Raw genomic sequence first — 27768 nt, forward strand, 5'->3', positions numbered from 1 at the left:
ACTTCCTATTGTATTCGTACAATCATGAGTCCATTATCTTCTGTGATCGTGAACAGTCTGTGTAATTGTAATTACTAATTTATGAAGCACAGTATTGGGATTAAACAATCGAGATGTGAAGAGCCAAGTTTCCATGAGACGCCAGGATTTAGTCCAGAATATATTTAATTTATTTTCTATACTAGAGTTTTCTGTAACTTAATACCATTGCAGAGTCCGAAGAAGTATGGATTTTGATAATGTAATATACAATTCGGTGGTATGTGTTGTGAATCAAGAGAATAACTCTTCCCAAGGCCTTCTACAATACCATCTGGAAGGGCTTATTCTCGTCATATGAATGAGAGACCACTTATAACGTCGTCCCACGGGTGTTTTATATACTATCCCTGAATTATTTAGCTTGCGCCGGGGTCGCAGTATACTGCTACAAGTGTTGCAGACATTTTTGTAGATGAATGTACTGCCATACATTTGAAGCACACCGAACCGATCCGTGTCGTTGGGAACCAAAGTTTGCTTACTTGTTTGGCTTGATTAGCGTGCGGTGGTGCCAGGGCCACTCTCTGCGTCCTCTGCAAACAATATAAGCGTTGCAGTTTCCGAGAAACAAATTTCAGTCATTTATCTGCTGAATAGTTTCCTCTCTATTTCATTTTCTTCTATGAATATTTAGCGTTTCTAGAGTAGCATGATTATAACGAAGGTAACTTTCGTTTTTGTAACGACATTTTTTTCAATAAAAGCGAATGAAAAAATCATCTATATTATTTCGTTATCGTAAATGTTTTAGGGAATATTAATGAAATACTCTAAGACAGAAGTAGGTAGTCTCTGTTTCATCATTTCGAATTTATATATTATGGTAAATTTATATCATAGCAATGTTTTCATTTCCATATAGAGTTTATCTTAAAATCACAATATTGTAATTCTTTTAAGAAAGCGATTGCTGTATTCTTTATGTTACAGTGAAGGAAATGTTATAATGAAAATATTCCTGAATGTTTGTAGAGGCCTTCCCACCAGACAAGCAAGGTACCGTGCCGTTCCGAGCCGATACCTCGACCGTGACGTATGTGGCTGGATGACGCGCGGGAAAAGAAGAAGGCGAACAAGCGAGAAGCGTTCTTCCTTTTCCGAGGGAAGAGAAATTGTTGTGTGGAGTTGTGCAAGCTTTTTAGTAGGGGGAAAAGAATAAATTAAGCAACAAAGAAGATACCAACACGGAACGAGCAGTGTAACAAGCAAGATAGTTAGTTCCAAAGCAGTTTGTGAGGATAAAGTTCACTTGTTATTGTTTCGTTTAGTGCTGAAGGGAATATTTGAAGAGACATTTTGTTTTGTTCGGTTGGTGACGCTATAGTGTAGTAGGCAAACGCTTCCCTCGCTGCACGAACGTCGTCTGTTTACCGTTTTGAGAAGAGAGTGTTCTAATCGTGGCGTTGTTTCCCGTGCTGCCGTATTAGAAACGTAGCTGTATTTGTAGTCGTGGTAAGGAGACAGATATAATTGATTCTAATCTTAGAAAATATTAAGTTAAACAAATATATATAATCTTTATTGAAAGCAGAGTGCGGATACAGTGATAAAGCTTAGTTCATGTGGTAGTGGAAAACGTGTCTACATCAAGCGTTGTAGAACGTTGTAAATCATAGAAATTGACGATTTTAGTGACTAATAATCTACCTTCGGTAAGTAAAATTCCACGATAAATTGCGATATGGGTTTTGTGAATTTTTTTTACAATTCATGTGATACTTCCTGTTCACAAAGGTATTCGGTTTTACATAAAAAAGGAATGTGTGTGTTCCGGCTTCATTGTGTTCATTGTTACTTGCGTTCAGAAAACATAACCCTACTATTTGAACAGGAAGGTATCTGATGCATCATAGTGACGCCTTTAGTTTTATAGTAATAATAAGCTTTTATTGAAGTGGACATAGTATTATTTCACACGTGGAAACTCTTGCTGGCAAACTTAATTGATTTTTCCTTTGTGTTGCGAAAGGGATTGTGCAAGAATTGACTGTGCCGGCACCGCGCACTTAGGAAAGAATGTTAAGGATCTGAAGTTTTTATTTATTGCCGAGTTGGTTACGCGAAATATAATTTAAATGTGTGGAAATTTATTTTATGTGGATTTCCATGTTATTTCTCGGTCGCATCCGATACTAGAGTTCAAGGTCATTAAAGCGCATAGGATGTAATGGCATCGGAAGTTGCATGGATCCTCATCCTTAGAAGAATGTTTTTTGTTTATGATCATTTCATTTATATCTATTAGCGGTGTTGGGTGCCCGCGGTGTTTGATATTGTAGAGATTATAAGAAAATAACTTTTCAGGATAGTTTTGTTAGAGGTAGGCCTATTTGTTAAAAGAAATAGCTTACATTGCGTTGTGCAAGTGTGCAGTGAGATTTGGCTTCTGATTATACAGGTTGCTTATGAGTTTCACTTATTTTGGGAATCAGTTTGGTAGAGATACATAAGATATTTCTGTGATATCCTCATTAGTAGGTACCCTGTTTCTTGCAAAGATTATTTCCCTATGTACTTTTTATAAGGACTATACAATTGGAAGTGGCTTATTTGTGTGGCTTGTCGAACCTTGTGTACCTGTAGGCTACAGATGTTAATAAACAGTAGCCTTTCCTATACTTTTTTTCATATACTTTATCTGATATAATAAGTAGTAAAATGGATTAATCGTCGGAAGTTACATTTTAATATCGGAGTGTGGTGAACTAAATTATTTGTTCATTTGAAGCGAAGTCAGCTGTTGTTGCGCACGCAGTTTGTTACATTGTAGTACAAATTGCTAGTATAGACATTGGGTTCTTCCAGCGCAGTTTCACCCTTCACCCTGTCCCAGCCCCTCTCTCATTCTCTTTTACTCTTCTCTTGCCATCGTTCTCAGTTTGTTAGAAAAAAATTCGAACAGGTCGTGTCTCTTTAAGTTAAAGTGGGCATCTTCGCAGGGGAAAATGTTCCGAATTTCTCGTTAGGCCTAACCTGTTGCTGAAGCTCTGATATAGATGAATAAGCTCTGACATGTAATTTTCGGGGTCATTGGCGTCGAGAATGATTATAATGGCAAGTTACACAGAATGTAGTGCTAAGGAATTGCATGTCTCTGGATTTCAGAAATGGAAGGAAAGCTTTCGTTACTTTATTTCCTTTACTGTAAATTAAATAGACCTATCTTCATATCAATATAATTATTTAACTTTTTTATTTCCACATGAGGAAATAGGAGACCGTTATTAAAGAGTAGAACATCTCTCTTTTTTCCCCTGTTTTTATCCAACTGTCCCCAAGTAGGTTTATTGACCAAGATCTTAAGGATTTTCCGAAATTAGCACTATCAAGATCCACTAAATCGCGTCTCTAGACTTTTAGTAGGTGAAGCTCAAATTAATATACAATCCTTCCTAATAATTAGTTACAGCAGGTGTAGGCCTACATCTTAAGTTCACTGTGTATATAGGTAGGTTTAATATTGACATAAAATGCGTATCACAGATTGTAAAATAATTTAGTGTTGTGTTACCCATAATAGCCTAGTTGGTTGTTGTTTAGTCAACTGTTCTAAGACAGGTCTGGACCCCGACAGATCTTTTAGAGACTGATGTTATTTATAATAAATATTAATACAAGTGATATTAATATCAAACATTAATATTGATATGAGTTACGATATTAATACATTTAATATTAAGGAATGTATGTTTAGTCAACAGTCCGAAGACTGATTTAAAGAATGTAGTATATTGGACTTTCATCAGTTTCGCGAGTATTGGTTGTTGTTTAGTCAACTGTCCAAAGACAGGTCTGAACCTCACAAGTGATACCAACAAGGCACTACTTATGAGGCAATTGGGCCAGGAGGTAATGGAGTAGGGTTGCCAGTTCCTTCCCCCCTCTCTAGTATTTAAAATCTGTTTTTACCTTGCAACTTTGTTACGAGTGGCAAAAGGTTTGTTAATGAAAGTATATTCAGAACAATACAATTATTAATTACCAGTATTAATATATTTGACAATTGTATTATAAGCTACATTAGACAATCATATCATAAACTGTTTATTTCATCCATATTCTTGGCTAATGCATTCATTTACCAGATGTCAGTCCATTAGATATTTTTGGGGAGAGGCATCGTATATCTACAGAGCAAGTGGATTAATTTATAGTGATTCACGGTAGTCCTAAAAATCAATGAATAAGTGTTTTCGTAAAAGCCAAGTTATTCTGAAGAAATTTTTAATTAGCTGCTGATATTGATAGTTGAATTCGTGACGATGATCAAGGATCGTAAGTAGCCTACTGAAGCATTATGGTTTTCATGAAAGTCTCGTTTCGGCCGTATTGGTTGGGGCATGGCGTCATTTTGTATCAAATATGTAATTTTTTTAAACTACGGATTTAATCCAAAATGGTGTGTAAATGGGCAAAATACATACATGATGCATTATAGGGGCCAATCTCCTTATTGGTTGAATGGTATGAATGCTACTATCGATATGTATTGTTGTTGTAATCGACATAAAATATGTTGCCAACTTCTAAATTAACAGTCAGTTTTATATTGTTGACTTGAAGCCTACTTCAAAATGGAAATAACGTCAGTAATAGTAAAATATATTTTCCTTGGACCAAAAATATAATACAAACTGACTAAAATCTCGTCAGTAGTAACAAACTGTTTAATTTTTTTTATTTATTTTTTTTTAATTTGATAGCATTTAATGCTTATCGAATATCGAATGCTAAAAACGCTAATCGAACCATTACTTCCACTGACCTTTTTTTTTCTTTGCGTATAATGTATGAGGGTGGCCCCTGTAATGCATCTGTTCCGGATTTTTAGATTTATGATATTAATATGATGCCGAATTTAGGCGTGCTTATCTGCAAAAAAAAAAAACAAAAAAATAAATAAAATAATTTGTAGAAAATATTACATGGAAATTTATAGCTAAGCGACTTATTACGGTAGAAGTGCAACAAAACTTAAAATTCCTGTTGATGGAAGATAGATATTTAAAGCAGGCATTGAATTGAGATAATTTTGTACCACTTCCAATTTCGTGTCGTTTGACTGTTCGTTTATTTACAGTATTGTAAATTTCTACTTTTCGTTAAAATGTTCTAAACAGTTGGAATACCAGTCACTTGGAACGAAATTAGGAAGTGCTACATGGTTACCAGACTTCAAAAATTTATATTCGACTATACTTTCTTTAATGAAAGCATCATTAGGACGCAGAAAAAAATTCTGTCTTTCAGAAACAGGGCTGTAATAATCCACAGTAATCCAATGAATGGCATTCTGGATTTTATTGAAGAAAAAGAATTTGCACACAAACTATCAACACATAGTAGTATGATGTAATAAACCTTCAGAGAACTTTATTTTAAAATCAATTTTTTTCTTCGTTACTAAAAGGTGGCTTTGTTTTGTGAACAGTATTTAAAAAAATGAGCAGTCTTTTGTCTTTGCTACTTACATTATGTGTTTGCTGCTTCTTATCCATAACCTGTGTTTGGCAACTGGTAGTGTGTGTATTCAAGTAGGTACCGTGATAAAGAGAAAAATGTTATGTTTGTGTTTGTAATTCTATATAAGGTAGAGGCGTTTGAAACATATACATATTAACTTCCAGTTTTAGTTGACGGGAGTTCAGTACTTTGACAGAGCAATTGAACAGAGTATATTATGCATTGATTTTGCAGCAACAGTAAATGGCCTCCAGCAGTGCATCTGTTGGTTACAGAAATTAAATCCAGTGCTATGTGGTAAGGGATGTGACTGCACCACTTTTTACCTATTTCATATGTGCTGGCTGTGGGCTTGATATGCATATTGATGCTGCCCCTGTCAAATTCCATAATGCTGCACATCCCAATTATCCTGTCAGCATGTCAGAACTCTATGTTTAACTCGGCAGCCATGATAGACCATGCAAGACTGGGGTCTGTTGCTTTTTAATTATTACAAATATAGATTAACAGACTGAACTTCCCTCTTGATGACACATTAGAGACTAATTCTTCAGGACAACTACGTTGTTTTTCAAATGGACAGTCTGAATTTACAGATGGTGCGTTTCAATAGGGTTCACTTCAAAAGTAATGACTGATATTATTTTGAATGCTACTAAAATTTGGGAAATTAAATTATCCATAATCATATATCAGGTTATTTTTTCACTTGCTATTATTTTTCTTACTTACAAATGGCTTTTAAGGAACCCGCAGGTTCATTGCTGCCCTCACATAAGCCCACCATTGGTCTCTATCCTCTGCAAGATTAATCCACTCTCTATCATTATATCCCACCTCCCTCAAATCCATTTTAATATTATCCTCACATCTACGTCTCGGTCTCCCCAAAGGTCTTTTTCCCTCTGGTCTCCCAACTAACACTCTAGGCTATATTATTTGTGATACCTATGCCATTCCCATCTAATCTAACCTCTTGTACTCTCACGAAGTCTATTCTATATGTAGCTAGTTCTTTTGCTACTAATGTTACCCCTACTGTTCTATAAAGACTAATTATGTTCCACGCACCAAATCTCATAACCTTATTCCTTTGCTGTGGTCGTGCCAGAGAATCAGTCCCATTCCAAGACTTATTGTATGGATTCGTAACACGCTGGTTTTCTACGGTGGTCGGTTATTAGCCCTTCGCCCAACCCCAAGCTGGAGGACTACCCCTTATCGGCTGTCCACGATAGGAACCCACAATACATACAAATTCAATTTCACATTATACACACATTTTCTCAATGTTCAAGTCTCTGCATCTTCGTCCTGTCAGAGTGAGGCTATTAAACATTGCGTTTTATTGGACCATATGGAAGTCTAATGTAGCATTATTAGGATTATATAGTGCAGTGGTTCCCAAAGTGGGTTTGCTACCCTCTTGGGGAGGTCGTGTAAAGAGCTGAGAGGGTCGCGAGGTTATTTTCAAAATACATAAAACAAAAAATGTCTTATTAACATAATTTATTTTGTATTTAGAATTGGAAAATAGGTTTGCATATTCCGATTTCTCGTCTTGTAGGTACTGGTAGATTAAAAATACTACTCTTCATTGGAAAACTTCTTTCAACAGGTTATCCTATGAAAGCTACTGTATCTTCCTTCCATATGATAAAGAAGATTTTCATACAATGAATGCTAGCTTTGCATCGATTTTTCTTTGGTGGAATTTACCACTCTGACAGATTTTAAAACACAGTCTATTTTAGATAATAGGTCTAATATTTTGATGCAAAAACTTCTGGACAAGTGCTGACGTAGACCCGCTTCCCGCTGAGTGTCATAGAGAATGTCATAGACCGCTCATATTTGCTAGGTTAGAAACAGGCATTTGTTTTGTTTCATAGACAACCATTAGAGCAGTCTTAACAATTACAAAGTTATGATTTCTCGTTGACTTTTGGTCACATTAGTTTCAAATGTTACTTATTGTGGTTGTCTGATCTCATGTTTTATGTTCACAGACTATTTGAACCATGTTTAACTCTAGAATACTAATGATATTCTACACCCGTGCATACTAATCATGAGTAAAATTTACTCACATATTTTTCAATCACCACTAAAATCTTGGCGGCCAGGTAGCTCAGTTGGTAGAGCAGCTAGCTATGGACTGGAAGGTCCGGGGTTCGATCCCGAGTGGTGACGGGATTTTTCTCGTTGCCAAATTTTCAGAACTGCCCCGAGGTTCACTCAGCCTTCTATAAAATTGAGTACCGGGTCTTTCCCAGGGGTAAGAGGCGGTCAGAGTGTGTGCCGACCACATCACCTCATTCTAGTGCCGAGGTCATGGAAAGCATGGGGCTCTACCTCCATGCCCCCCCCCCCCCCCAAGTGCCTTCATGGCATTTGACGGGGATACCTTTATCTTTTCTTTTACCACTAAAATCATAAGAGAGTATTTTATGATTACCTTCATGTTTCTTTTATGTGGGTAAGAAATTTGAGCATGATATATTGTGTGAATCAAGATTCAAACATCAATTTATGTGCAGTATTTACTGTATTGCTGACGCATATTATCTCTGTAAATTTGAACATGAAATTCAAAAAGAAGAATATTACAATGGACATTCAAAGTAATCAGGGCTCTCGAGTAAAGTGAAATCGTGCGAAGTGAGTAAAATTTACTCATGGATAGTGTTCTAGGGTTAATGATATTTAACGACCCCTTTAGGCTGAGAGCATTATCAATTTTTCAAGTTTATATTGACGAGGAAAATTATAAGTAAGCCTTCTCAGCACAAATTGTAGCTCCTCCCTCACAGTATTGATGAATCGAATCGCAGCCCCTTAGGCGAACATTCAATTGCCAAAACCAAGCTGTTATGAGATCATATTTGCCGAAAGTGGATGTTTGAATTGATTACTAAGTTGTAGTGCCAATTTTATTGTAAACATTAATATTGTGAAGACGACTTTGGATTTTCTAACTAGTGTGATGAAGTCAACATTTGAGAAGTACATGCACAAAAAAAGGTTCAGTCTGTAGTTTTGTCTAAGACCTGAAAGGGTTAGCCACTCTGGGGCATTGTTTGGTAAACCCAAACAAAGTAAGTAGCGCCAAAGGTTTTCGACTTATGTTTGAAAATGGATCCCATAAGTAGTTATATGAGAGATTAAAATTATCAAATCTCAATAGATCATTTTTGTCATCCTTATAACCCACTCAATGTGAGAACCTGAATCTGAGATTGTGTATTGTCAAAAATTTAATTAAATATTTTTTGGAAAAGTTCTGAGATATAATTTCACTGTAGCCATGTGATTGGAAGATTGGAGAGTCATGATAGATTCCTCCAGTCAAAGAAAAGTATGTTAATAGCATCTCTTGAATTTGCAGCTCTGACCATGCATTGCTCCTCTCCTGTATGATAGTAATGCAGTTGACTGCTAAGTGCTTCGCTTGACCTGGCTGTTGTGCCATGAAGTTTAGTTCCCCCTTCTCCCTCTTTTCATATGTAGAATTAGGACGCAACTAAGTGTATGTAGGGATGAGCCCTTTTGCAAAATGAGGTTGTTGCAGCTTGTGCAACTGTTCCTGGGAGTACCAAGAGCTATTCAAGAAAATACCTGGTTCCAGCAAAGTGGTGCCTCTACACATTCTGGAAAGGAGATGATAAACTACTTGCTTTAAGAAGGGCAAAAGGGGAAGAATTGAATGACTCCCAAAAAGATGTCTGATTCCAGCAAAATGGTATTCCTGTACATTCTGGAAGGGAGGTTATAAACAACTTGAATCAAGAGTTTCCAGGATGATGGATTTGTTGAAGAGGGAAGGGTTGATTGATCTCAAAGATTCCCTGATCTTGAACCCATTAAATTTTCCTTATGAGGTTATTTGTAAGGAAGGAACTACAAAAATTAGCTGATGATCTGAGGATCAGCACTGAGATTCAACAGATCAGTGGAGTAATGTTGCTGAAAGTATTGAATTACCAAGATACACTCGTGCATTGTTTGATATTGAGGTCATTTTGAACAGTGTTTATAATTTCAAACATTTAAACCTGGAGAATGCCAAAATGGGAGGAAAGTGTAGGATGTAATTTTAAAAAAAGTTTTTGCCTACTTTTGTAAAAAATGAAAATTTACTGTTTACAAGCTTCTGCAAAATCTGTTGATTTACTTAAAATATCTCTTATGCACAACATTTTCAATAAAACTAAAATTTAAAAAGTTACAGTGTTTCACACTTTTACTCAGTCTGTAAGTTGTATCATACATTAAAAGTCTGGACTACTGAAACAGATTCTTTTTAAAAACTAGATCCTATTGTATAAGATACAGTGTAAGTAAAAAGGAATGAAACAGTTCACATACGAGGGTCATACTGAAAGTCATGAGCAACCCATTGTTATAAAGCTTAATTTTTATTTTTTAGATAAACCAGGTACATTATTCAATCTACAGATTTTTCTGTCACTTTTCAACATAGTCTCCATTTCTTTGCACACATTTTTCCTACCGTTCTGTAAATTCCCTTGCTGTAGAAGTCAGTTTCATCTTCCCGAAGACACTGAATCACTGCTTTTCGGATGTCCCCCAGCATCTCATAGCATTGGCCTTGCAGCCGCTGCTTTTCGGATGTCCCCCAGCATCTCATAGCATTGGCCTTGCAGCCGCTGCTTTACAGAACCGAAAAGATGGTGGTCGCAGGGTGCCAAGTTGGGACTGTCTGGAATATGGAGGAATTCCTTTGCACTTGTGTGATATTCCATTCCTTTCTGTTCAATCTTCTGTTCTATCTGTTCATTCTTTTTCAAATTTGTATTTTTCTTCTTTTCCAACTTAATTTCTTTTACCTCGTAATTGAGTTTGTATTCAACATCCATTCCAACATTTTGTGAAAGAACCATACATTGACATGTGTATGTATGTGATATAGAATAGAATAGTGAAAGAAGTACGATTCTACTTGGTATAGTTCACTTGAACAGACACCTGAAAAAGATACTTTAATATAAATGACGAGTAATTAATTGCCTTTATAATCACAGTCCCCGAAGTCAATCATGTTTCATGATGATAAAGAATACAAGTTTTTTTTTATTCATATCATTTGTTACAAAAATCGCCAAGAAATAAATGTTCACTATCCACTCAGTAATTTGAATCAAAATGCAACATTAGTATTACGTGCTGTTCAGAGTTAAGTTTTGGATTACATTTTGGTTACAGTGTTAGTGTTTCTTTCTGAAGGTAATTGAGGTGCTCGTTTAAGTCCTAATTTAAAAGCTGAAATGTGTGGGGTGCTGAGGATTTCTCATATTGCTCATTGTAAAATTGTGATGGTAACACTTATGAACTTCATAATTTTGATAGTTACAGTAGCAGAAATTAATTACTGGTAATTTAGTAATTCATTAAGTATACAATTTTTCGATTACAATAAAATTTTGAACGAAGTAGCAATGTTGTATGTTGCAAAATTAAAGATCCGTAATGAAAATATCATATTGTACTGTCTTTGTGAGTTTGATAGCTGGAGCAGTGACAGAAATAGGTCTGGAATTTCATGATGCACTGCCGCTACTTTTTTATCTTCATGTTAATTTTTAAATCATTCTGCAATAATTATATTAGAATTATATTGTAGAAGAGAATTTTGCATGACATTACGAGAATATGCCTGTATTGTTCTGTGATTGGACGTAGAGAAAGCACTAATGATTCTCTATTGATTTTATGTGGAGTGAGACAAACATATTTCTTAATGCGGCCAGGCGACATCTCTTGCTTTTTTTGTTCTGCACAATTGCCTCAGCTGTTGAACATGTGACAGTGGTATATATTTCTTCATTTCCACTTCCTGCGTTGTTTTAATTTCCCTGCGAGTTACTGCTTTTAAATTTTAAAATCCCAAGTGGCCCATTCTGTCTACCATTGTGTTTTTAATTTTTGTAAACATTGTTATTAAATAAGGATATGGTACAGCGTTATTGGATAGGGTGACAGTTCTATCAAGACAGTAAAGCAATTTATCCACCTCTTTATTTTAGTAATTTCATTCTTTTATTTCAAGTTAGGGGAATGGGAGGACGTTGTTCCATGGTGATTGATTAACATTTTGGACATCTTTAAAATATTTATAGACACAGTGCAAACAGAGACGACAATTTTAGATATAGCTAAGCATATTGCATCACATACAATTACGAAATAGAACAGAGCTATAGATACGAATGTATCGAAAAAGGGGACCACATGTGTAAGTGCTGTTCTTTGACAACTTGCTGGTTCTGTGTACAAGCTGTGAAAACCATTTAGAAAAATCGTACTAATTGTACAAACATCTGCTGATCTATAAATCACTTTTCCCTATTCTCTTCTCTTCTTATTGGGATTCTTGTCTTATCTTGATATTCCTCTCCTTTTTCTTGTACTGGTTCTCTCTTCTTCCTCCGAGCATCTTGCCCAATTTCATTAAGAGAGATTCCTACTGATTTCCATATTTTATTTAATTACTATATTTTCTTTAAGAATTTCAGAGTGTTGGTGTCTTAGTGATACATATAGTATAGTCAGTTGGGTTTCTGTTACATTCTATTTCTTTGATGAGGTGCTTACGAATTATGAAAGAGACTTGATTATATTGCGAATGGTGATACTTTGAGAAAATCTGGTAGCCACCATCTTGTACATAGCATATTTGGCTTTGAAACTGGGTTTTATTACACAGAGCGCTGATACACTACACTCTGTTCTGGTCAAGTAGAGAGGTGAGGTAAACCCCATTGCTTGCTTTATGAAAACAGGCTGTTGTCATCGTTGACTACTATGTGTCTAACAAACATTTTTCGAAACTAGATCTAGTTTACATTTAGTTACGAGTAGACTCGCTATTATTATTCTGATAAAGTATAATAAATAGTATATGCAAAAACGATGTATAATCTCTTTCATGAGAACTTAGAATGTCAGTAATACATCAGTATTTGTAGCTGAAATAATTTATATAAAACATGACACTAGGGAGTTGTCTGTGGTAGTACCAGCCACTGCGTACTAGCCATATCGCCATCTTGTCTTCTTTCTTTATTATGCTTTTTTTATTTGTCTGGAACAGATTTTAACCTTTCTGGCATTGAGTGTCTTATAAAGTTATAAACTATTAAATAAGAGAAATATTAGCCAACAGAGGTAGGCCTACTGAGATCATTTCATTTGCAATAAGAGGTAGAAATAGAGCTAGAGGAGCATGGAAACGAGAAACAGTTGTCAGAAATGTGTTCTTTAATAGTTTTACTCAGCTTAAAAACATGATTCCTACTCTTTTTTTAATCTACATGTATACATTCTTCATTCTTTGAACATTCTGTTCCTCATACTTTCTCTAGGTAGGTTTAACGACGCTTTCAACAAGCAGTCATTCAGCTTCACCACTTTATCTAATCATTCTGTGTATGTGGATTCCACTTTGTAACCTGTTTAATATTTAAAGAATAACATTCAGCTTAATTTCTTGGGACATAGAAGTTCTGATGAGTAAAATAACCAGTTTTTGAGGATAGATAGGTAAGAGAAAATTAGTTTTGGCAATTGGAAAGCATACAACAGTCTGTGTTCTTGATTTTCATACAAACAAGTCTATTGTCAGCATTAAAGGCTTTTTGGGACCAAATTTGGGATAGATCCAGCAGTAGGTCAGTTTGGAAGTGTACGCACAATTTCAGGACATGGGTTGTATTTTGAAGTGAAAAAGGGCTGGATGTTGATAAGGAAAGGTGGTCTAGAACATATGCACCCAATTTTTGTAAGAAACCCTCAAGAATCTACCCTCTGAGAAGACAAGAACTTCGTATTCTGCTGCAAAAAACAGAGTGGCGGGTTCTGTGAAAACATTTGTGAATAAGAGTCTACCAGCTCTACCATCTTCAGTTGCTGCAAGCTCTGAACACCGATTTAGGTCTGTGAGCATTTTTGTGTGGAAATTGGTTCAAGCTGATGGAAGAGGATATGTATTCTAAAAAGTTAGCTTTTCATGATGAAGCAACATTCCACATGTCAAGAAAGGTGAATAGGTGAACAGACATAACATGAGGATTTGGAGCATAGAAAATTTCCACACATTCCTGGAACATAAACGTGATTTCCTCAAACTCATTGTCTTTTGTGCAATTTCCCATAAAAAAAATTATTAACCCTTCACCTGAAGTCGCTGTAACAGTAGTTAATACCTTGATATGCTTCAATAATGGCTTCTGTACAGGGCGATCCATATTTATGTCCAACTTTTTATTACACTGTAGTAGCAAAACCAATCAGGTTAAGCGACCCATTCCACTGCTAAAATGTATCGTGTTCCATACCATTAAAAGCACAGAAGCTGTTATTTTATTTTACTTTATTGTGTTCTCAGTACGGTCCGAAATACTTGATGTAATAAAAAAAAAAGTAGCGTAAATCTTAAAAAAATTAACCATGGCAACAAGACTGTCTGTACAATTGAACACGAATTGCTGCTCGAATGGAGGTGTGGTAGTCCCCAATTATGGTGCAGAGGTGGTGGAGAATGGTGAAAAAAAGAAATGCTACGCTGGACTACAAGACCATCAAGAGACTTAACGCCAACTTGATTCGCACTGGCTCAGTTATGCAACAGAAGGTGCTAGCCGACCAAAAACAGTGATCACAGAGCAGGCCAAAGCAGCTGCTACCGAGTCCTTCCAGAGAAGTCCTAAGAAATCCATTCAGCAGTACCAGCGGGAATCTGATGTATCCTATTGGTCGTGCAGCGGTTGCTAAAGGAAATGAATTGGCAGCCATGGAAGCCACACTTTGTGTAAGCTCTGTCATGTGAGGACTGTGATATCAGAATGGAGTTTGCTGAGTCTCTACTAGCATGGATTCAAGAGGAACCTAACCTTTTGCAACACATTCTATGGTCAGACAAGAGGAGTGTGGCCAGATGCCAAATGAAATGCTTGTGAGAGCAGTACAGAATGTTCAGCCACATTTGGAAAAATGTGCAGCAAGTGCTGGTGCTTACATCGAATTTTAATATTGGAGGAATTTTAAGCAATCCTAATGACTGGACTATTAGTTCATGCTACTTTGATCTTGTCATGTTAATTCATTTACTTGTGATAAACAAATAAAAAGTTGGACGTAAATATGAGTCGCCCTGTAGTTGAAAAAGTAATACTGAAAATCTTTCAACAGGATGGTGCTTATTACTTCCACATTACCATAACGATGTTCAGGGTTATCTCATCAACAGATTATCACAGTGATGGATTGGCCAAACAGCTACAGGGGATGAACTACTGCTGTATTGGTCACCATGTTTTCTATATCTGAGGTCATACAATTTCTTCTTGTAGGGTTTCATAAAGGGTCATGTGTTTGTAATGTCACTTAACACAGGTTAATCTGCAAGCATGCCTCACAGTAGCTACATTAACCGCAGAAATTGATCCCACATGCAAATAAAAAAAAGGATGCCAACATTATCACCTAGTTTCCGTAGTGATCATTGATCACTTACCTCATAGTCCAACCATTGGAATACTGCACCTACTACTGAAATAATTAGGAATAATAATTCACCAATACTACTAATTCCTCTCCCATCAAATTTGAGTTGATGGGTTTTATCTAAGAATACAGCAATGGGAATGCCAAGGGAAGTGATATTATTCACTGCATGCATGAAGCTCCAATTCTAATTCATTCCAAACACATCTTAAGCCAGATCTCCAACCCTCCTCTGTAAACCTAAACTGGTGTGGATGATGGAGCTTAATTCTGTTAATGGTATCCTGGAATAAAGCATCAGGAGAGACTTCAAGTGCAAGCACTCATTGTTCCAGGTCCTTTATTACGTCCTACTCCTAGTCCAAATTAAACCGGAATCACCTTCCCATAATTCACACCCTACTGATTTGAGTTAATGGACTGAACTCCTCTGGCTGCCTGGAATATAGAATCGGGAATAGGGCAGTGACACATTGTTACATGTAAGAGGTCCCCAAACTTGACCCACTACCAACTCAGCTTAAGCCAGGTCTCCCTTCTTCGTCCTGTTTGAGCTGATGGAGCTGAATTCAACTTCTGGTGACCTGGAATAGTATTGTGAATGACTGTAGAAGCGACAAGCAGCTGTTGCCTGTTTGACTCTCTTGATCGGGTGCCATCCCTAGTTTATCTTCCATCAGAAATACTATGATCTTCTGTTCCAAGATTAATTTTATTCTGTACTATTAATCACACACCAAGGAAGTTAACCTTTGTCCCTACCCATCTCCTATTTGTAAATCTGGAATTGGTTGATGGGGATGTTCCGGCATACAACATGGCACACTTACTGCTATCAGTGATTGATTTCAATATTATTTTCAGATTGAAGATACAAACATGGACTATCTCTAACCACTCTTCAGCTAAAACTTTATGCTCAATACCACATTTGTTAGAATTCTCACCCATCTCACATTATGCTCTCTGTGTGGATAGGACCATATAGCCAGTTGGATAGCCTCTTAAATTGAGACATTTCATTCTGTTTGTGGTTTTCCTGAGGTGCTAAGATAGATGTCAGAATGAACCCTGAAAGAAATAGGCCATGGACCTACATATTCCCTGGAATAAATGTCTGAATTTTCAAATTAAAGCATTAACATATTGTTGCCTTGAATTTCACGTGTTGCCCTGAGTGCTTCTGGGTGTGCTTATTCTGCCATCACTCGCTCAGATCCCTTGCGTAGTGAGGATATCAATGTCTGCCTCTCACCACCTGCTCATCCTAGGCTTTAACATATTTGGCATCCTGCACTGCTGCTGTTGAGTCATCTTGCTGATTGTGCTGTTGATATTTGTCCTATTAAGTTATGCCAATTTCCCCCCCCCCCCCCGAAATTTTTCTAACCTGCTACAACAGAATGGCGAAAAAACTGAGTAAGACTGTGGCCAACCAGCTTGGGAATCATTCTTTCCCACAGCCCAAAATTCCCTTGCAGGGATGCTCAATTGCGTAACTTTTCTTTCTTCTCCAATTTTCTCATTTATTCATTCCATTTCCATAATTTTTCTCGAATTCAATCATTTCTTACTCTTTTTTCTAGATCTTTCTGCTGCCCTTAAAAAGTATTTTTAACTTACACCTTAAGAGTTGTCACTCTGATTTTTCCCTCAGTGACCTAACGTCACTGGTATATATTATGATATTTTATTGTTAAAATGTTATAAATCCAATGCTTTGATCTCTTTTTCAAATGCTTTGGTTCCGTAGCATAGTACTTAATAAAAATATCACTCTTTTACTTGACATGTATCATTCTTGTATATTTTGTCTAAGGTTCCATTCTGAGATATTTTGATTCCAAAGTTATTTTGTACAGAGTGGAATATGTTATCCTGTTTCTAGAATAAGGTTCTTTGCATTAAACTGATACACATGTAATATGTTTCCTTAATATTAATTTCCAGAGCTGATTTACTGTGTTGTGCGATGAATTTGTGAATTATATTTGAAGGGTTCAGAGCCATAGTGGGCCAAGCGCTATTTATTAAAAATGGAGAAAGCAAGGGTTAAAGTTAAGTGAATACCATAGTCTAATGAAGATTGACATCATTTAGTTTTAATGAGTATACTTTATATTACTTGCTATATGTTTTCATTTAATTATTGTAATAACTTCATTTTAACCCTTGTTTTCTACAGTTTTAGTAAATGGTGCTTGGTCCACTATGGTTCTGAACCCTTCATATTCAATATCGACAAAATCCTGTGCAAGAAGTATTTGGTTATCTGCAAAGCGTAGTGTGATTATACTGTAATTTTTTCTTCGTAGGGTATACCCATAGTTGCAGCCCCCCCCCCCCCCCCCAGTATTTTGGAAGTTTCAATCCCTAATGTATTATTTTTATTTTTTATTTTAATCTTGGAAGCAAATAGAATGCGAGTTCAAACATTGCTGTGAGCCACAAGACAGGAAGAACGTTGGCTGACCGAAGAAAAAATAGAGCTCAGTGTCCTGGAAATGGAACCGACCTTATAGTCAAATCCAGGCGGCTTTAATGATCGCTTTATTTGCTTGGAAGTTGTTACATAGATTATTTATTGATTGTTATAGTTAGGTTCACGTCACTTTTACAGTTTTAAGCACTACTGTATTTAATTTCTTAATCATGATTATTTGAATCAGCTGTATTTTGAAATATTTCAGACTAATTCTGGAAATGTTCATGTGGTTTGAGGAGAAACAGAAGTCTTAAGTTTTTATATCACTGTTAGGAATCGGAACAATATTTCTTATTTTATTAGCCTTCTTTTCAAAGCCGTACAATTTCCTGCATGGTCGTTATGAATCCTGTGTTCACAGTCTGTATTGCATAAGGCCAGAAAAAACTGTGTGTGTGATGGATTGTTCAGTAGACTTATAATTATTGTAACATTGCTGTCAATATTGACTTGGTGAAGGTGGAGAAAACTTCGCATGTAGGAACACCAAAGGTAGATTAAATAGCATTATCTTAAATCAGAAAAGATGAAAGAATCGAGTGGTTAAGAAAATTTGCATACTTTTTACATTTCTATTTCTGCACATTTGGCTGATGTCATTGCATTTTCTTTAAATCAATTTGACTCTTGTAATTATTTCCTGGCAGTGGCATGCACTACATAAAAATATGCATTTTGATGTTAAAGAGGCAGGGATGTTTGTTTGTTTAGATGCCTGGGCAATGTGCCCAAATGGACGTGTGATTTATTTGTTGCAATTGGTGATGTTTCTTACTTGGGTAAATAATGGATTTGCCTTTCATCTGCTAAGTATTAATCTCTGGTAATTATTTGTAGTCCAGTTGTGTAGAGAATTATATAAATCTGAATCACTTAGCTTCTTTGTTCTTCCCTGGCAACATGCTTTGCTCTTGAATTTGAGTACAGTTAAATTTGATGGAGGTAGCTGTTCCACAGTTTACTTAGTCATGTTACTTAAAACTTGTAATGGAGTCTCTAATGAGTGCCAATATATTACACTGTGAACGTTTTTATATTGTAATGTGTATTCAGGAAACCTATGAGCAGTCACAAAGAAAGAACCTACCTGGTAAATAAGAATAATTCATTATTACATTGTTGCTTATGTTTCATATGCAATGCAGAATATATTTACATTGAAGAAGCAAAATATTGTAATACGTAATAGTTGTAGTGTATTAAAAAGTGTTAATGCTAAATATTTAAATGACGTTTCTCTATTTTTCTCGTCTTAATTGCATGTTACTGTTGGGAAAAATGTCTTCAAAAGTATATGTAGTGTACTTAAAATACTACTTCATGGAAGAAAATGGAAAAAAAAAGGTGAATAAGAGGATATTGTATATGAGTGTGACGATGTTGGTAGTGATGGTGATGGTGTAGAAGCAGATGGCAGCAGAGAAGGAAGATGAGAAGAAGAAAATGGTTGTAGGAAAAACATATTCAATGCAATGGCAAAGGCGATTATGAAGACATGGAGGATGAGAAATAAAATAAAAATTGGAATTACAGCTGGAATAATAGTGGAATGAATATGAGGAAAACGTCAGTGAAAATATATTATTGGCTTTCCATGCATTTTCCCTAAAGACAATTTATTTAATGATTGATTTTTGTTCATCATAATTATTATCTTTGTCTCTTTTTCATGGATTGAACCTATTATTCTGTTTTGCTCCCATTCTTGTGAGCTTTTTGAATCAACAGAGAAATTAACTAGTAGTGGAACTCCATGGTTGTGTAGTCATCATAGCATAAAGCCATCCATGAAGCCAGCAGTTCACTATGGGAAATAGGATTGATTAAATTTTAAATTACTTTTATTTAATGGCACTTGCAACTGCTGATGTTATATCAACATCGTTGGTGTGCCAGAATTCTGTCTCATAGTTGTTTTACATGCCAGTAAATTTACTGACATGAGCCTGTCGCGCATTTAAACACAGTTAAATGTTATTGACCTGGGTCGGGGTCGAATCCACAGACTTAGATACAGAAGGCCATCACTATACTGACTGTGCCACCCAGGCCGACAGGATGGAAAATAGAATAATTCTCACATCATGCAGGAAATGAAAGTGATCTGTTGATCAGATGCACTACTGTGTACCAATTTGGATGACTTTATTATTATGTACACACATGACATTCAGTTTTAGAGTACCGGTACCTGTACATTTAATGTCGGATATTAAGTTGATTATGATGTGCATGAGATTTTAAATTGAATAGTATTAAAAAATTCTGAACAGTACTGAAGGTCACTAGAGATCTTTAAATGCAATGTAAGATTCATTTTAATTAAATTTACACGAAGTTATACAAGCGAACATGCACCTAGTCTTCAATTGGGTTATTTCATGACTATCACAACTTTATAGATTAGGACTCAGTTCAACACCTCTTTTCAAATTAATGCCAATCTGAAGAAATCACCATTCAGAAGTATGTTTAATGGCATTCCAAATGAAACCAGAATGCACTCTTAAGATAAGCGCACATTTACCAGAAAAAAATCGTTTGTTGCATTCGGATTTTTATTATATTATCGCTCACTTGTCCGCATTTCCGAATTGTTAATCAAATAGTGTTGTAATTTACAGCTAGAGCGCATTATTTCATTGTAGTGGTTTAAACTGAACCTGAAAATAAAATGAATTGTTCTGTAACTTAAACTATGAAGTACATAAGTTATCTGGTTAATTTAGTATTTTCCCAATCTCATCTCATTTATGTTTTTTCTCCATATTACATTGCTGTAATTCTAATTTCATAAATTACAAAGCTCTTCATACTGTTGGACTTCATAAAATAAGCTTCACGTTATCCATTTCATTATACCTTCAATATTACCGCGATTGAGGCCTTGAAATCTATATATTTGCCATGACATTCTTTATTTCTCGATCTTGGACCGTACGGAAATCCGTTTAAAATTTTCTGACTAGAATTCTGGATGAAATCCGGTCATGCAGATAGAGGCGATATGACCAAGTGGGTGATGCTCCATTTAAAATAATGGAAAGAATAAAAATCCGTATGCACTGTATGGATCTGTTCTGATAAGTGAGTGCATCCCTTTATTAATTGCAGCATATGACAAATTCTGGCTTAACATTTTGTAGAACTCGATTTTGTGTCCGTGGGTGTGTATGTATAAAATTTTGCTGATTTGTACAGATGTTGGATGAATGGAGGAAGAAGAAAAAGTACCTACTGCTCGTATGGGATAGAAAAAATTTGTTCACATTTGTTATTTCACTGCTGCAGAAGATTGTATCAATTTAATTAATCCTGTGAGTCTTAAGGAATGTTGAATCGTTCAATTTACTTATTTGATAGGTAGATGCTTATAAGATGAATTTTGGGAGAAGAGCATGGTTTCAGTACAGAACACACATGGATTCATTTAGAAATAGATATCATTGAGACTGGCAGCTGACCTTGTGCTTTGATGTGAGAGAGAACAGGCTCCATGTCTCATTGGCTTGAGAAGGGGAGCCAGTTAACTTCAGCTGAATTCCCTGTAGACATGACTAGGAGGGAGATGGTTTGCAGTTCTATAACTTAAAAGTCTACATTGATGAATTGTAGGCACAGTTACCACTTTTTGAAGTGCACAATGTTGGAAAAATATATAAATCAAATAAGTCATGTTGATTTGCTCATTTTAAAGAAAATATTATGTATAAATTTTTTAGGTCTTTACTCTCTTTGTGCACTTTCTTTGTCTAGAAATTTAAGATTTTTTTTTTCTTGCTTTTGTATAATTGGAATAGTACTTTATTTGAAGCTCATGAATGGGAGGAGAATAGCACAAAGTGATGGTTACAACCAACTCCATTTTATTTTTGATTTCATTTCTTGCATAAGAAATAATCTGGAGTTACAACTTTTTAAAAGTGTTTCTGTGAAAGCTGCGTATCTTATTGTATTCCACAGAAAACAAAATGTTAACTTGAAAAGAAAAGTACAATTTGATTTGTGGAGAAACTAAGATCACTCTTGTTGCTAGTATTGCAGGAAAGAAAAATGAAGGAATTATTTGAAGCATCTCCATAATTGTGACCTCTAGCTAGGCAGACCATGGACAAGATATAAAAATATTTTTAAAAATTATTTCAAAATTTTCTTAATATTTGTCTAATGGCTAGTACATGGTATTTACAATCATTGACTGAGGGAAAACAAGAAAGTGATTTACAAAACTACGAATTAAGTAATCAAAAACATTCAGGCTCTGGCTTCCTTGGAGGATTTCAGAACAGGACATTTTGCAAGATGATGTCTGTCCATGTCTTCCTGTTGATGGCACAAATGTAAGCTGGTGATGTCATCAAGTCTGCTTTCAAAAGAACTGAAAGTTAGAATTTATGACAATTATACAGGGTGGACCACTCGAATGTACCTCATTTCAATTGTGACTGGTAAACGGTTGAAGATAGAAACCTACAGTAACGTTTATATTAAAGGAAAACTCGAAAACGACAAGTTTCGATATGCACATCATCATATCTCCACGTGAGCTCCAGCTGTCACTGTGACGATATCGAGGCGATGAACGATTTCTTGCCAAGCACGTTGGATCATGTCTTCTGGAATGCTCTTAATAGCCTCTATGATGCGCTCCCGAAGATCACGAAGGTCTCTGACTGGGGTGGCGTACACGTTATCTTTGACGTAGCCCCAGAGAAAGAAATCGAGCGGCGTTAAATCCGGAGATCTCGGGGGCCAAGTGATCGGTCCTCCCTACCAATCCAACGGCCAGGAAACACGTTGTCTAAAGTCTTACGAACGTCATTTAACCAGTGTGGAGGAGCGCCATCTTGCTGGAAAAGGATGTTAGGCTGCAGGTATTCAATTTGTGGAAAGAAGAACTGCTCCAGCATGTCAAGATATGTGGTACCACACACAGTTTTCTCGGCGAAGAAAAACTGTCCAATGACCTGCTGCTGTGACAAACCGCACCACATCATGATCTGCGGACAGAATCCGGATGTCTTTGTGAGGTACCACTCGCCGCACGACGCCCACTGATAGTGGACATTTCGTTGAAATGTTGATTTTGGTACTTGAAGTTCCCGCGAAGCTCTTCTTAATGACTTCCGCGGGATTCGCTCATACGCGGCTTGAACATTTGCAACCATTTCGTCGGATGTTCAACGACCACCACCATGCTTCTCCAACACCGATCGTGTAGCTAAAAATGTATCTTGCCAGTTCTTAATGCTTTTATTAGTTGGAGCATCATAGTTAAACACTCGCCGATACTCCCTTTGAACTCTAACAATTGATTTAAACTCCGCATACCACAACACAGTTTGCGCTTTCATCTGCGGTATCGCCATTTTGAAACAGTGTCTGCGCACCATCTACCGACAGGATTCGAAACTTGAGTTTTTCTTTCATATAAACGTTATCGTAAGGTTCTATCTTCAACCGTTCACTAGTCACATACAATTGAAATTAGGTACATTCGAGCGGTCCACCCTGTATTACCGGTTGTTCTGTATGGTTGTGAAACTTGGACCATGGATGAATATATAATAGGATGCAAAACTTACTGAGTTTCCCTTAACACGTGCTAGAGGCGCTGTTGTAGAAATTGATCTTGCTGCCACCTGTTGGGAGGAGGGGCGCTATTACATCTAGCAGCGCACCAAGTAGCGGAAAGAGTAACTAATTACTCCATGCATTTAGCAGCGCACCTGGTGACGAAAATGTTAAACTGTGCAGAAAGTATTCCCTCCCACCCCCATCGTTATTCAAAACTAACCCAATTTAAAATAAAACATTTGCATTTTTATTCCTCACAGCATCTTCTACTGAAAATTCTTACCGGAGCCAACAGGAAGATAAAAGAGACGATCTATTTTACACTACCCAATTAAAATATAACCAGACAGAGACAAAAAAATAAAGCAGAAGGTTAGATAATTGGGATTGTATTCATTGCGTATTTATTGTACAGCGCAATGGAAAAGTCTGCAAGAACTACTTAGATAGTTCAATTTATTATATTACTATTACTTTACAATACATTCAACAACACTATTTTTACAACGTCCATAAACATCACTGTTTAACATACACTGCTTATACACACGTAGTATCACTTTATGTACACTTATTAGCAAGTTTCTGTCTGCCATCTTGTTTCTTCGAGCAATATCTCGAACGGATAAATAGAGAACTCTGGGTAATGTACCCAACACGTAGTTCTAATGTTCACCACCTACGATGTTGGGCGCTGATCATCTTACTTCAGCCCTCCGCCGCCAGATAGTGCTGACCTATTACATATCTATCCATGCTTGGGCTCTCAATTTGATAGAGGAACAGAGGCTAAGGGTTTTTGAGAATAAGATGCTTAGGAAAATATTTTGGGCTAAGTGAGATGAAGTTACAGGAGAATGGAGAAAGTTACACAACGCAGAATTGCAGTCATTGTATTCGTCACCTAATATAATTAGGAACATAAAATCCAGACTCTTGAGATAGGCAGGGGTAGGTATGGGTGAATCCAGAAATGCATATAGCGTGTTAGTTGGAAAGTCGGAGGGGAAAAGACCTTTGGGGAGGCCAAAACGTAGATGGGAGAATAATATTAAAATGGTTTTGAGGGAGGTAGGATATGATGGTAGGGACTGGATTAATCTTGCTTAGGATAGGGACCGTTGGCGGGCTTATATGAGGGTGGCAATGAACCTCCAGATTCCCTGAAACTCATTTGTAATAATAATATAATATAATAATATTATTATATAGTGCTAATGGTAGTGGCAACAGTAACAATAATGGTGACTGATAATGGTAATGTTGACAATAACGAAAGTAACGTTATCTGGTAGGAAAGTTGAAGAAGGAAACATAGGTACTTAATTTATGTTCCTTCTTGGTCCTTTCACTGCTAACTTAAAGATGATAACACATCAAACACTACAAAATGAAATTAGCTAGACTTGGTGGCAGAAAAAAATTGCAGTATTGTTGGTAATTTAATCTGTAACCTAATAAGGATCTTATACTATGTAACTGTTACAACAAAATTACCCTTGAAAGCGAAATATTGAGTAAATTTCTGTCGTAATCCCAAGTTTTCTGGTCATTTCCGTTTCATCATTGCGTCATTTTCTGGTTTAGAATTTTCTCTGTAATTAGCAGGCTCTGTTCAATAAAAATTGAGCATCGTCCGAATTAATTTCACCACTTTCTTGCCATATCTGAGGGGTGCTAAATAGCCTTGTGGCTTGGAATCTGAAGAATTGCAGCAATGCCGTGCATTTGACACTGGTTATTGTGTGACAGTCTCGTTCTCAGCTCTCGGCTGCATTCCGTTGACACGAGTGTGTACATAGCGGAGCTGTGGAATCCGCACTTGCTTTCTCATAATTTAGGACGGGGAGTCTCAGGAGGCCGCGAGTGTTGATTGGTGACGTGAATATAAATTGCGGTCGTGTCGGCCAGAAGAAGCTGTTGGTACCGGCGCAGTTACACACTTTATAGCCGAGAACAATGGCTGCCGCTGCTTTATGTGTGCCTGTGCTGATTCCCGCATGATATCAATTAAAAGTTTCACGGGAGACTAGGAATTATGGTTTTAATTACACGCTCGAGGTTATTAACATTAGTTCATTGTTGTGTGTATTTCCATAATGTCCTGAATTATAAACACAGGAGTTGTATTTTACTTCATGCGTACTTCTGTAGGCTGTGATGCTCGTATGAAAATTATCTTCGGTATTTGATTAGGTGTACTGGAAACGTGAAAGCCGTTTCAAAATGCAACGATATTTAGAATTTTTTCTGGCCAGTTCCGTTCTGGTTTTTTTTAGGATTATGTGTCAACACTATTACGCACAGGAGTCGTTCTCGGCGGTCTAGGATCTATTTATGATGCTTGTCATTGGTTTCTAAGTTCGCGGGTTCGATCCCGACGGATTTTTAAGGTTTTCTTAAGAAGGGAAGTAATGCCGGGGAACCTGTATTTTAGATTTACGACACAACATAAGACTGTCCCTGATTGAAGGGGCTCCAGGCAAAATTACTGGCTAGTGCTTTTCCGCCCACCAAGTTTCCTGCTTTGGATATAAATGTGTCTGTTATTCAACTTCGAGTTGAGATATGTTCCTTGTGAATCTGTAGAAGTCTCTGGAGAGCAAAATAGGAAATAAAGTGTTAAGCTTGAGGCGGATACAAAAGATAGAGATAAAAAATAAGGCAGTAGGCTGCATTGTATAGGCTGTTTGGAAGCTGGGTAGCGATTGGGATCTCGAAATACTAAGGGGTGTTAATGTTTTGAAATAAAGTGTTAAGCTTGAGGCGGATACAAAAGATAGAGATAAAAAAATAAGGCAGTAGGCTGCATTGTATAGGCTGTTTGGAAGCTGGGTAGCGATTGGGATCTCGAAATACTAAGGGGTGTTAATGTTTTTACTAGACTTAGTTCATACGTCTCATTTTCTTCGTGGCTACAATATTTTGTCTGGGCGTATGTAATATTTAACCCTAGATCATATATACCCAGATAGGTCGGGCTTATAGGCTTTGACGTTAACGACTTTTGTCAGGTTTACTACGCTGCCATCTAGTTGCTACATAAGGAGTCACGTCATAATTCCCATTTGAATTGCATTAGCGACTGTACTGCCATCTCGTGTTCGTTTACGGCGGACGGGAGGCGATCCTGGCGGTTCTCTTCAAAGTGCTGCCGATTTTAACATAGCGATGACCTATCTGTTACATATATGATCTAGGATTTAACTTACCACTACTAACAGCGACTAAATCTTAACAATACAACTAGGGAACGTTGCTTGACGTGAATGACTCGTGTTCTGGGTGGCTAAAAAGCCGATTCTTCCATGAACGAAGTCGCATGAAAAGGGGTGTAGTATATATTGACCTTGGACTTTCGTTATAAACACGCGTTTACCATGAAATGATTTCGTTGTTTAAAAAAATAGTTATTCCATGTTTGGTGATTAAAATTTCAGTCAATTATATAATGTGAGTTTTTAAAGAAATTCATCATCTGCTTTTCTAATAGTGCCACTATCGCAGCGTTCAGGGGATCGCCTGGGATCCACTTCTTGTATATTTTTATTTTTAAAGAAATTACCAGATAAAATAATTAATTCTGATAAAATTGATATCTGTCGTTGGGTAAAGTATCTATTTTTTAAAGAGGTGCCCGGAATTGCTTTGCTGAATTTGAGATGAATAACGATCAACGAATATGGACCCAGACTTATATCAGAGACGAAAACATGTCTTTCACACCGTATAAGCCTACTATATCATGATTTGGATAAGAGAAAATTTGATCACTGATCAGAAACGCCTCAGAATGACTATTTCAAGGTCGCTTTCCCTCCGTTTTGAAGACCATTCTTATTTCTTGGATCGTACTGTAATTGTAGACGAAACACGGATCCAACATTACGATCTAGAGCAGTGGTCGTCAGCACTCGCTGAAATGTGCAATAGGTACGCGGTGCCGTCCCTTTTCCACCGTCGTGCAGCAGGGAGAGATAGAGAGCATACCCGCTAGCAGCTACGAGAGCACCATGGTGCACTGCGTTTTCTGCGGGTCAGATACACTAGCCCCAGCGTGCACTGTGCTGACGACCCCTGATGTAGAGAATGGAAACAACCTGGTTCTGTCCGTCCAAAGAAATTTCGGATTAAAAAATCGGCAGGAAAGCTCTGACATTAGTTTTTGGGAAAAAAAATATTTTGTAAAACTACTTTAAATAAAATAAAATAGTGACGGGAACGTATTTTTTATTATTAACTAAACTTGAAGAAAACAAATGGAAAGAAAAGCGGTAAAATATCCGAAGGCTTGCTGTTTTTGCAGGACGCGCTCTCACACAAGTCCCTGATTGCGTTGTAGAAAATTGATAGAATTTATATATTCATCAGGTTTAACCTCTCTTAGACTGTCGCCTTGAACTTATCGACTGAAACAGTAGCAAGTGCTGTGGAAAAGTGATTTTAAAGACCTAGACAAACAATTTTTTCTTAAAGGCTTAGAATTATTTTATGACCATTGTGCGAAGTGTGTAAAGTTAAATGTGATAATGTTGAAATAAAAATTCAGTTTTAAATGAAGTAATTTTTTCCATGTTAGGCTAAGAACTCGCCAATACTGCCTCGTAATGAAAAACATACTCGGGTAGAGAGATTTAATGGTTACGTAGTCAGCTTGACGGAAGTTTAGCATT

General features: G+C 36.7%; 1 protein-coding gene across 4 annotated transcripts in view; it reads left to right on the forward strand.

The window, feature by feature from the left end:
- The first annotated feature begins 1147 nt into the window (after nt 1–1147).
- heph (polypyrimidine tract-binding protein 1 heph) overlaps nt 1148–27768 on the forward strand; it is a 604630-nt gene continuing 578009 nt past the window's right edge. For 2 of the 4 annotated variants that reach the window (XM_069847361.1, XM_069847359.1), the window contains exon 1: nt 1148–1494. The gene's annotated coding sequence lies outside the window, so the exon portion shown is untranslated. The other 2 variants (XM_069847362.1, XM_069847360.1) reach the window with 1 other exon arrangement.

This window comes from Periplaneta americana, chromosome 15 (genome assembly GCF_040183065.1).
Source record: "Periplaneta americana isolate PAMFEO1 chromosome 15, P.americana_PAMFEO1_priV1, whole genome shotgun sequence".
Lineage (NCBI taxonomy): Eukaryota > Metazoa > Arthropoda > Insecta > Blattodea > Blattidae > Periplaneta > Periplaneta americana.